Source organism: Protopterus annectens, chromosome 13.part0, assembly GCF_019279795.1.
Source record: "Protopterus annectens isolate FY-2018-M chromosome 13.part0, PAN1.0, whole genome shotgun sequence".
NCBI lineage: Eukaryota > Metazoa > Chordata > Ceratodontiformes > Protopteridae > Protopterus > Protopterus annectens.
The window spans coordinates 198746213-198758853 of record NC_056747.1 but is presented as its reverse complement, the minus strand read 5'-3'; positions in this window follow the sequence as shown (position 1 = coordinate 198758853).

Sequence of the window (12641 nt, the reverse complement as noted above, 5' to 3'; positions counted from 1 at the left end):
ATGCCAATAATGTGCCTGTGTTATGACCTATCCCAGATACAACAACATGATATTGTAAAAATATATTGGTCACATGCCCATGACGTCCCTGTGGTATGACCTATTCAAGATACAAGAACATGATATTGTATAAATAAGTTTGTCAGGCCCATGATGTGCCTGTGGTATGACCTATCCCAGATACAACAACCTGATATTGTATAAGTAAGTTGGTCACATGCCCATGATGTGCCTCTGGTATGACCTATCCCAGATACAACAACATGATATTGTATAAATAAGTTGGTCACATGCCAATGATGTGCCTGTGATATGAACTATCCCAGATACAACAACACAATATTGTATAAATAAGTTGGTCACATGCCCATGATGTGACTTTGGTATGACCTACCCCAGATACAACAACATGATATTGTATAAATAAATTGGTCACATGCCCATGATGTGCCTGTGGTATGACCTAACCCAGATACAACAATATGATATTGTAGAAATAACTTGGTCACAAGCCCATGATGTGTCTGTGGTATGACCTATCCCAAATACAACAAGATAATATTGAATAAATAAGTTGGTCACATGCCAATTATGGGCCTGTTGTATGACCTATCCCAGATACAACAACATGATATTGTAGAAATAAGTTGGTCATGCCCATGATGTGTCTGTGGTATGACCTATCCCAGATACAACAACATGATATTGTTTAAATAATTTGGTCACATGCCCATGATGTGCCTGTGGTATGACCTATCCCAGATAAAACAACATGATATTGTATAAATAAGTTGGTCACGCCCATGATGTGCCTGTGGTATGACCTATCTCAGATACGACAACATGATATTGTAGACATAAGTTGGTCATGCCCATGATGTGCCTGTGGTTTGATCTTTCTCAGATACAACAACATGATATTGTAGAAATAAGTTGGTCATGCCCCTTATGTGCCTGTGGAACGACCTATCCCAGATACAACAAGATGATATTGTAGAAATACGTTGGTCACATGCCCATGATGTGCCTGTGGTATGACCTATCCCAGATACAACAACATGATATTGAACAAATAAGTTGGTCATGTCCATGATGTGCCTGTGGTATGACCTATCCCAGATACAACAACATGATATTGTAGAAATAAGTTGGTCATGCCCATGATGTGCCTTTGGTATGACCTATCCCAGATACAACAACATGATATTGTAGAAATAAGTTGGTCGTGCCCATGATGTGCTTGTGGTATGACCTATCCAAGATACAGTAACGTGATATTTTGTAGAAATAAGTTGGTCATGCCCATGATGTGCCTGTGGTATGACCTATCCCAGATACAACAACATGATATTGTAGAAATAAGTTGGTCATGCCCATGATGTGCTTGTGGTATGACCTATCCAAGATACAGTAACATGATATTTTGTAGAAATAAGTTGGTCATGCCCATGATGTGCCTGTGGTATGACCTATCCCAGATACAACATGATATTGTAGAAATAAGTTGGTCATGCCCATGATGTGCTTGTGGTATGACCTATCCAAGATACAGTAACATGATATTTTGTAGAAATAAGTTGGTCATGCCCATGATGTGCTTGTGGTATGACCTATCCAAGATACAGCAACATGATATTTTGTAGAAATAAGTTGGTCATGCCCATGATGTGACTGTGGTATGACCTATCCCTGATACACAGCAACAGGAGGAGAAGAAGAAGAAAATGGTGTCTATCCAAGGAAAGTCCCTTCTGGACAAGGGCAAAACACAGGGGTGCAGATGAAGCAGCAGTATTTAGTCAATCAGTATGAGTCTCAATAAGCACACAATGACAGTGCACTCTCACACAAAACAAACATCTTGTGGTAATACTGAGCACTGCTCATCAGTGAATGGTTACCATGTGACATGACGTTCATACAGTGACAGTGTTACATAAGACAAACATGTTTCATGCAGTGCTAATATTGGGCTCTGCTGATCAGAGCATGGTTAATATTTTTTATTTGCATGTTAACCTTGTGTCAAGACATTCATACAGTGACAGTGTTATACAGGCCAAGCATGAAGCATGCAGGGTTAATATTAGGCTATGCTGATCAGGACATGGTAAACATGAATCATGACGTTCATACTGAGACAGCTTTATACAGGACCAGCATGATGAATGCAGTGTTAACATCAGGCTCTGCTGATCAGTGCACGGTAACCATGTGTTATTACATTTGTACAGTGGCAATTATATAGGACAACCATTATGCATGCAGTGTTAAGATCATGCTCTGTTGATCAGTGCACATTGACTATGTGCCATGACAATCATACAGTAACAGTGTTATACAGGTCAAGTGTGATGCATCCAGTGTTAATATCAGGCTTTGCTGATCAGTGCATAGTACCCATATCTCATGATGTTGATACACTGACAGCATTTATACAGGACAAGCATAATGCATGCACTGCTAAAATTGAGCTCTACTGATCAGTGCATGGTAACCATGTGTCATTACATTTCTACAATAACAGTGTTATACGGACAAGCATGATGTATGCAACATTAATACTGAGCTCTGCTAAGTGCATGCTAACCTTGTGTCATGACATTCATACAGTGACAGTGCTATATTGCACTAATGTGATGCATGCACTGTTAATATCAGGCTTTACTGATCAGTGTATGGTAACCATGTCTCTTAAAATTCATACACTGACAATGTTACATAAGACAAACATGTTTCATGCAGTGCTAATATTAGGCTCTGCTGATTAGAGCATGATAACTATGTGTCAGTTGCATGTTAACCTTGTGTCAAGACATTCATACAGTGCAGTGTTATACAGAGCAAGAATGATGCATGCAGTTTTCATATCAGGTTCTGCTGATCACTACATAGTAAACATGTGTCATGACATTCGTACAATGACAGTATTATACAGGACAAGCATGAAGCATGCAGGGTTAATATTGGGCCATGCTGATCAGGACATGGCACACATGAGTCATGACGTTCATACAGAGACAGCTTTATACAGGATTAGCATGATGCATGCAGTGTTAACATCAGGCTCTGCTGATGAGTGCATGGTAACCATGTGTTATGACATTTGTACAGCGACACTTATATAGGACAACCACTATGTATGCAGTGTTAACATCGGGCTCTGTTGATCAGTGCACGGTGACCATGTGTCATGACAAGCATATAGTAATAGTGTTATATATGTCAAGTGTGATGCATCCAGTGTTAATATAAGGCTTTGCTGATCAGTGCACAGTACCCATATCTCATGATGTTGATACAGTGACAAGTATAATGCATGCACTGCTAAAATTGAGCTCTACTGATCAGTGCATGGTAACCATGTGTCATGACATTTCTACAATAAGAGTGTTATACAAACAAGCATAATGCATGCAACATTAATACTAGGCTCTGCTGATAAGTGCATGCTAACCTTGTGTCATGATATTAATACAGTAGCAGTGTTATATAGTACTAACATGATGCATGCACTGTTAGTATCAGGCTCTACAGATCAGTGCAGGGTAACGATGTGTCATGACATTCATACTGCAGCAGTGTTGTATAATACAGGCATCATGCATGCAGTGTTAATAACAAGCTCTGTTGATCAGTGCACAATAACCATGTGTCAGTACATAAATACACTAACAGTGTTAAATATTACAAACATAATGCATGCACTGTTAACATTGAGCTATGCTGATCAGTGCATGGTACCCTTATGACGTGACATTGATACAGTGACAGTGTTACACAGTAGAAACATGATGCTGTAGTGTTGATATCAGGGTCTGCTGGTCAGTACATGGTGACCCTGCCTCATGACATTCATACAGTAACAGTGTTATATAGCACTAACATGATGCATGCACTGTTAATATCAGGCTCTACAGATCAGTGCAGGGTAACCATGTGTCATGACATTCATACAGTAACAGTGTTATATGGCACTAACGTGATGCATGCACTGTTAATATCGGGCTCGACTGATCATAGGTTCATAGGTTCATAGGTTTATACTAGGCTATCTGCCCTAAGGCATTTATAAGCCTAGCCCAAAGTTTTGTGGCTTACGCCACCCCTTATATGAAAAAATACTGTACCCATTAGTTTGTTGTGCCTCTGTCCAGCAGTGACACAGAGATGATTCCCGGGGTAAACCTACGATCTCCCATCCACAGGTCAAGATTTCTCTTGAACAGAGCCAGCGAGGTGCTCTGCCTCACATGGACTGGGATTTTATTCCACAGCATAGCGAGTCTCTGAGTGATAAATCTATCCCTCCAGCACGTCCTATTTATATCCGTGCTAAGGTTCAAGTCGCTTGCTCTAGTGGTTTTGGTGGATTTGGATTTCTTGAGATGCAGCATGTCCATTAATTGCGGGTTGGACATGGCCTTGTATGTCAGGCACATGTCACCTCTGAGCAGACAGTATGCGACTGAATAGAGCTGGAGTTTCTTCAATCTGGCAGCATATGACAGATTTTGGAGTCCCTTTATCCTTTTGGTGAGGAACTTTTGGGGTCTCTCCAATTGCTGCAGATGTCGGGTGAGATACATCCCGAATGGGGCATTGTACTCGATCATTGGTCTGATAAGTGAAGAGTACAGGGGAACAATGACCTCACTAGATCTGGATGTGAATTCCTTCATGATCAGGTAGGCAATGTAGAAGGTCTTTCTAACCACTTTAGCAACGTGAGTGTCAAAAGAAAGGCCACTGTCAACCTGGGTCCCCAGGTCCCTGATAACCTCTTCTGTGCTTAGTGGATTGCCACCTATATGGTAGCTTGGGGTTACCTTGTTTTTCCCGAAGGGTATGACTATACATTTTTTGGCATTTAACTTCAGGCCATGGCTCTGGCACCAGCTATCTGTTTCTGTGAGTCCCTTCTGAAGGATATCCGTGTCCAATGCACTTTCCACTATGGCGCCCAGTTTGCAGTCGTCTGCAAACTTTGTCAGCCAAAGTCCTCCCATGTTGGCCTGTACTTCTGAGAAGTAGATGCTGAACAATAGGGGACCAAGGACTGAGCCCTGTGGGACACCACTTGTGACCGGCTTGGAGTCTGACATTGCGCCAGCAACTCTAACCTGTGGGTTCTGTCCTTAAGCCAGTTTGCAACCCATCTTGTGACATATGGGTTTACATTTAAGCTGGTAGGTTTTTTCTACAATACCCGAGTGGGGTATTGTGTCGAAAGCCTTTGCAAGGTCAAGGTAGGCTGTATGGACTGCCTTCCCTCATCAATGGCCTTGGTGACTGTTTCAAAGAAGTCGACCAAGTTCAAAAGGCATGATCTTCCCTTGACTAAGCCAAACTGGGTCGGGTCCAATGTCTGCAAGTCCCCTATATCTTTGTTTATGAGCTCCATTATGATCCTCTCCATAGCTTTGCAGACTAGACTTGTTAAGCTTATGGGGCGGTAATTATCAGGGTCCGTAGAGGCACTGCCTTTGTGGAGTGGGACCACAGTTGCCGTACGCCACTCCTTGGGCACGTATCCTGTGGTAAGGCTGAGATTAAACAGCTGCCTTATGTGCGGGTTTAATTCCTCATTTAGCTCATGTAGCACACAGCCGGGGACACCATCCGGTCCCATTGATGCTGCGTTTTTAGCTTTAGAGAGAGCAGCTTTCACCTGCGGCATTTGAGATGTCTGGGAGGCTACACTCCGCTGGGATAGTTATCTCTCCTTTGGGAGGGTGAAGTTTGCACTGAACCTGTTTGCCAGTATGTTAGCAATGTCTGTGGGTTCAGTGATTTTTGTATCATTTTGGACTAATTCTGAGCATATCTGGGAGTTTCCACCCAAGTTCCTAACATAGCTGAAAAAGGCCTTATGATTGTCCTTTGAATCCATGGCAATTTTTCTCTCAAAATTGGCCTTAGTTGATTTTATGAGTGCTCGTATTTTTTTACTAATAATGATCAGGGGTGACTTCCCTTTTATGGATTTTGTTCTATCATGTAATAGCTTTCTCCTCTTATTGTAAAGTTTGTTAATGGCTGGGGTCCACCAGACTGGACGTTTGCCCTTTGTGGAAAGAGTCTTGGTTTTATTTGGGATTGCCTGATCCATGCAGTCCTGGAGGTGTTCATAGAAGGCATTTGTAAGGGCTTCCGCAGCTTGGGTTGTGGTTTCCACTGGCTCAGGGGCCTTGAAGGCTACCACACCAGTCTTGAGTAGTGTGAAGTTTGCTTTAGAGAAGTTCTTCACTGTGGTCTTTTTTGTTTGGGGTTGGGGCAGGATGTGGATTTCCAGTGAGATTAGTTTATGATCAGATCTCACCAATGAGGGATATACTTCGGTGTGGAGCATTTTGTCCCCATGTTTGTGATAATGAGATCTAGTATATTTTCTCCTCTCATGGGAACAGTGACTAGCTGTTCCATGGCATTTGAATTTATGAACTCCAGGAACCGTTGGGCTAGAAAGTTAGGGCTTGAGTAATGTTCCCAGTCTATATTCGGTAGTTGAAGTCACCCAATATGATGGTGTTTGGAGATACATTTATACCCTCCAGTGTCTTCAGGAAGGCTGTGTGGGGTTCCTGAGTTTGAGAGGGTGGCCTGTAGCATGCTACAATTTGTAGAGCAGTTTTGCCTATGGTTAGTTGCACCTGGATGGTTTCCGAGCTTGCGTTGCCACCAACCTGGAGGTGTGGATATCCTTTATGAATATGGATACACCCTCCTTTTGTGGTGTGGTCCAGGTTTTGGGGCCGAACGCATGATATGAGGTAAAACCTAATAGTGCCGGGTGCTCTCAGGAGCCTTGAACCAGGTTTCAGTTACAGCACAGACATCGATGTTCTCCATACTGAGAAGGGCCTCGAGTGCGTGCATTTTGAGATTTAGACTTCTGGCATTGAGCAGCATTACCCTCAGTTTCTTCCCATTTTTGTTTTCTAGGGTGGTAGGTTTAGAATTTGAGCCTTGCCTACAAAAGGCACTATGGGGGTGGCAAGAGCCTTAGCCAATATCCGGAATCCCAGTGGTGACAGGTGCAAGCCATCCCTTGTGAAGCAGCGTGGCTTGTCAAGCATGTCATCCCAGGCAGACAGACACTGGATCCCCTTTGAATGACACCAGACATTAAGCCAATTGTTAAAGCTGATCATCTTGTCTCTATATTGTGGCATCATTCTTGGTGAAGTAAGGATACTGCTCAGGGTCAGGGTCATACCTTCCTGGGCTACATAATCAGAGAGCTCCTCTATGTCTCTTTTCATGTAGTCCAGGGAGGTACGTCTCAGGTCGTTCACACCAGCATGGACAATGACTGTGTCATATTTGTACTTGCCGTGGAGTGACCCGAGTGCTTGTGTTATCTGGCGGATTCTAGCGCCCGATAGGCAGCTTACTGTGACCCTCTCCTTGTTCAGCCTGGTGAGTGGGACGTCAGTGTGTCTGACTATGGAGTCACCTATGACAAGTATGTTTGGTGTTGTATTTGGCCTTAAGGGCTGTGACTGCTTTGCACACTGATTTTGTGGTTTATGTGTTGCTTGTGGGGTGTCTTGAGGTAGCAGTTGTTTGGGTGTCTGCTTTGGAGGCCTCTGCTGTTTAGGTAAATTTTTACTCAGAGCCTCCGAGTATGTCTTTGTGTGTTTATGTGTTTGATTCAGTGGTGTGGTAGCATTATATGAGGCTGGTTTTGTGGTGTGTGTAGTTGCCTTCTCCTCCTGTCTGGTCTTGCCAGTCCTGAGTTGAGAGAGCTCAGCCTCCAGTTTGGCTAAATAGCTGCATCTCTCGCAAGTATTTGTGTTATGTGGGAGGAGGAGAGGGTTGTCTGTGTACATGAGACAGTTATAACATTGCCTCAAGATTCCCAGATTCACCAGCTGGACTGGAGAGGAGATTGACAACTGACCTTTGGACATGCTAGAATAATATTGGGAATTCCTTAATAATTGAAAACAAGGGCCAGTGGGGAGTGAGGGTGTAGTGCTTTTCATTTTTAGTGCTGACTTATATAATTGCTTTAGGGAGCAAGTGCCAGGTAACTTGAGTGCAATGTGTTACAAGTAACTAAATCAGTGCAGGGTAACCATGTATCATGACATTCATACAGTAACAGTGTTATATAGCACTAATATGATGCATGCACTGTTAATATCGGGCTCTACAGATCAGTGCAGGGTAACGATGTGTAATGACATTCATACAGTGACAGTGTTATATAGCACTAACGTGATGCATACACTGTTACTATCGGTCTCTGCTGAACAGTGCATGGTAACTATGTGTCATGACTTTTATACAACAGTGTTATACAGGACAAGTCTGATGCATACATTATCAATATTGGGCTTTCCTGATCACTGCATGGTAACTATGTGTCTTGACATTCATACACTGACAGGGTTATATACAACAAACATATTGCACACAGTGTTAATAACAGGCTCTGCTGATTAGTGCATGGTAACCATGTGTCATGATCATTTAAAGGCAGTGTTATACAGGACACGCATGATGCATACAGTATAAATATTGACTCTGTACTGATCAATGCATTGTAACTGTGTGTCATGACATTCATATAGGAACAGTGTTATATAGCACAAATGTGATGCATGCACTGTTAATATTGGGCTCTACTGATCAGTGCAGGGTAAACATGTGTCATGACATTCATACAGTAACAGTGTTGTATAGCACTAACGTGATGCATGCACTGTTAATATCGGGCTCTACTGATCAGTGCAGGGTAACCATGTGTCATGACATTCATACAGTAACAGTGTTATATAGCACTAACATGATACATGCACTGTTAATATCGGGCTCTACAGATCAGTGCAGGGCAATGATGTGTCATGACATTCATACTGCAACAGTGTTGTATAATGCAGGTATCATGCATGCACTGTTAATATCAGGCTCTGCTGATCAGCACATGGTGACCCTGTCTCATGACATTCATACAGTAACAGTGTTATATAGGACAAACATAATGCATGCACTGTTAATACCATGCTCTGTTGATCAGGTCACATTAAACAATAACCATGTGTCATGACATTCATACAACAACACAGTTATATAGGACAAATGCATGCCGTGTTAATGTTGGGCTATGCTGAGTGGTGCATGGTAACCATGTGTGATGATGTTCATTTACAGACAATGTTATACAGGACAGGCATGATGCATGCAATCTAAATATTGGTCTGTGCTGATAACTGCATGGTAATGATGTGTCATAACATTCATACAGTTACACAGCATAAACATGAAGCATGCAGTGTTAATATCAGGCTTTGCTGATTAGTGCACGGAATCCTGTGTCATGACTTTTGTACAGACAGTGTTATATAGAACAAAGCTAATGTAAGCAGGGTTAATAATGGACTTTGCTAATCAGTGCCTGGTAGCCATGTGTCATGACATTGATACAGTGAGAGTGTTATACAGGACAAGGCTGATACATGCATTATTAGTAGGCTCTTTTGTTCAGTGAACAGTAACCATACGTCACGATGTCCACAGAGTGACAGTGTTACACAGGACAAGCATGATGCATGCACTGTTAGTATCCAGCTTTGCTGATCAGTGCATGGTGACCATGTGTCATGATGATCAAACAGTGACAGTGTTACATAGGAAAAGCACATTGCATGCACTTTTAATATTGGGCTCTGCTGATTAGTGTAAGGTAACCATGTGTCATGACATTCATACAGTAACAGTGTTTTATATAGTATAGGCATGATGCATTCAGTGTTAACATCGGGCTCTTCTGATCAGTGCAGGGTAACCATGTGGCATGACATTCATACAGAAACAGTGTTATATAGGACAAACATGAGGTAAGCAGTGTTAATATTGGGCTCAACTGATTAGTGTATGGTAACCATGTGTCATGACATTCATACAGTAACAGAGTTTTATATAGTATAAGCCTGATGCAGTCAGTGTTAATATCTGGCTATGCTTCTTGGTACATAGTAACCATCTGTCATGACATTTGTACAGTAACAGTTTTATATAGTATAAGCCTGATGCATTCAGTGTTACTATCTGGCTATGCTTCTCAGTACACGGTAACCATGTGTCAGGACTTTCATGCAGCAACAGGGTTATATAACACAAGCTTGATGCATGCAGCGTTAATATTGGGCTGTGCTGATGACTGAATGTAACCATGTGTCATGGCATTCATACACTGGCAGTATGTGTCATGGCATTCATACACTGGCAGTATTATATACTAGCCTGATGCATGCACCGTTAATATCGGGCTCTGCTGATCAATGAACATAACCATGTGTCATGACATTCATTTAGTGACAGCGTTATACAGGGCAAGACTGATGCATGCCATATTAACATTTGGCTATGCTGCTCAGTGCATGGTAACTATGTGTCATGACATTCATACAATAACAGTGTTATACAGGACAAACATGATGCATGCAGGGCTAATAGGGTTAATATCAGGCTCTGCTGATCAGTGCATGCTAACCTTGTGTCATAACATTCATGGAGTAAGAGTTTTATATAGCACCAGCATGATGTAATCAATTTTAATATTGGACTCTGCTAATCAGTGCACAGTAACCGTGTGTCAAAACGTTCATACAGCAAGAGTGTTATATAGGACAAACCTTGTACATGCAGTGTTAATAACAGGTTCTGCTGATCAGTGCACAGCAACCAAGTGTCATGGCATACATATATTAACAATGACAGCTAGGAAAAGCCTGCTGCATACACTGTTAATATCAGGTTCTGCTGATCACTACATAGTAACCATGTATCATGATGTTCATACAGTGACAGTGTTATATAGGACAAGCTGGATGCATGCAGTGTTAACATCAGCCTCGGCTAATCAGTGCACAGTGACCATGTGTCATGACTTTCACAGAGTGACAGTGTTATATAGGAAAATCACATTGCATGCACTGCTAAATTCAGGCTCTGCCGATCAGTGCATAGTAACTATGTGTCATGACTTTTATACAATGACAGTGTTATACAGGACAAGTGTGATGCATACAGTATAATTACTGGGCTCTCCTGATCAGTGCATGGTAACTATTTGTCTTGACATTCATACACTGACAGGGTTATATACAACAAACATGATGCACACAGTGTTAATAGGCTCTGCTGATTAGTGCATGGTAACCATGTGTCGTGATGTTCTTACAGTGACAGTGTTATATAATACAGGCATGATGCATTCAGTGTTAATAACAGGCTCTACTGATTAGTGCATGGTAACCATGTGTCATGATCATTTAAAGGCAATGTTATACAGGACACGATTATGCATACAGTACAAATATTGACTCTGTACTGATCAATGCATTGTAACTGTGTGTCATGACAGTCATACAATAACAGTGTTATAGAGCACAAATGTGATGCATACACTGTTAATATTGGGCTCTACTGATCAGTGCAGGGTAACCATGTATCATGACATTCAGACAGTAACAGTGTTATATAACACTAACATGATGCATGCACTGTTAATATCGGGATCTACAGATCAGTGTAGGGTAACGATGTGTCATGACATTCATACAGTGACAGTGTTATATAGCACTAATGTGATGCATGCACTGTTACTATCGGGATCTGCTGAACAGTGCATGGTAACTATGTGTCATGACTTTTATACAACAACAGTGTTATACAGGACAAGTCTGATGCACACAGTATCAATATTGGGTTTTCCTGATCAGTGCATGGTAACTGTGTGTCTTGACATTCATACACTGACAAGGTTATATACAACAAACATATTGCACACAGTGTTAATAACAGGCTCTGCTGATTAGTGCATGGTGACCATGTGTCATGATGTTCTTACAGTGACAGTGTTATATAATACAGGCATGATGCATTCACTGTTAATAACAGGCTCTGCTGATTAGTGCATGGCAACCATGTGTCATGATCATTTAAAGGCAGTGTTATACAGGACACGATTATGCATACAGTATAAATATTGACTCTGTACTGATCAATGCATTGTAACTGTGTGTCATGGCATTCATACAGTAACAATGTTATATAGCACTAATATGATGCATGCACTGTTAACATTGGGCTCTACTGATCAGTGCATGGTAACTATGTGTCATGACATTTATACAGTAACAGTGTTATATAGCACTAATGTGATGCATGCACAGTTAATATCAGGCTCTACTGATTAGTGCAGGGTAACCATGTGTCATGACATTCATACAGTAAGAGTGTTATGTATAACTAACGTGATGTATGCACTGTTAATATTGGGCTCTACTTATCAGTGCAAGGTAACCATGTGTCATGAAATTCATACAGTAACAGTGTTATATAGCACTAACATGATGTATGTACTTTTAATATCGGGCTCTACAGATCAGTGCAGAGTAACCATGTGTCATGACATTCATACTGCAAAAGTGTTGTATAATACAGGTATCATGCATGCACTGTTAATATCGGGCTCTACAGATCAGTGCAGGGTAACAATGTGTCATGACATTCATACAGCAACAGTATTAAATAATAAAAGCCTAATGCTTTCAGTGTTAAAACTGGGCTATGCTGATCAGTGCAGGATAACCATATGTCATGATATTTATACAGTAAAAGTGTTA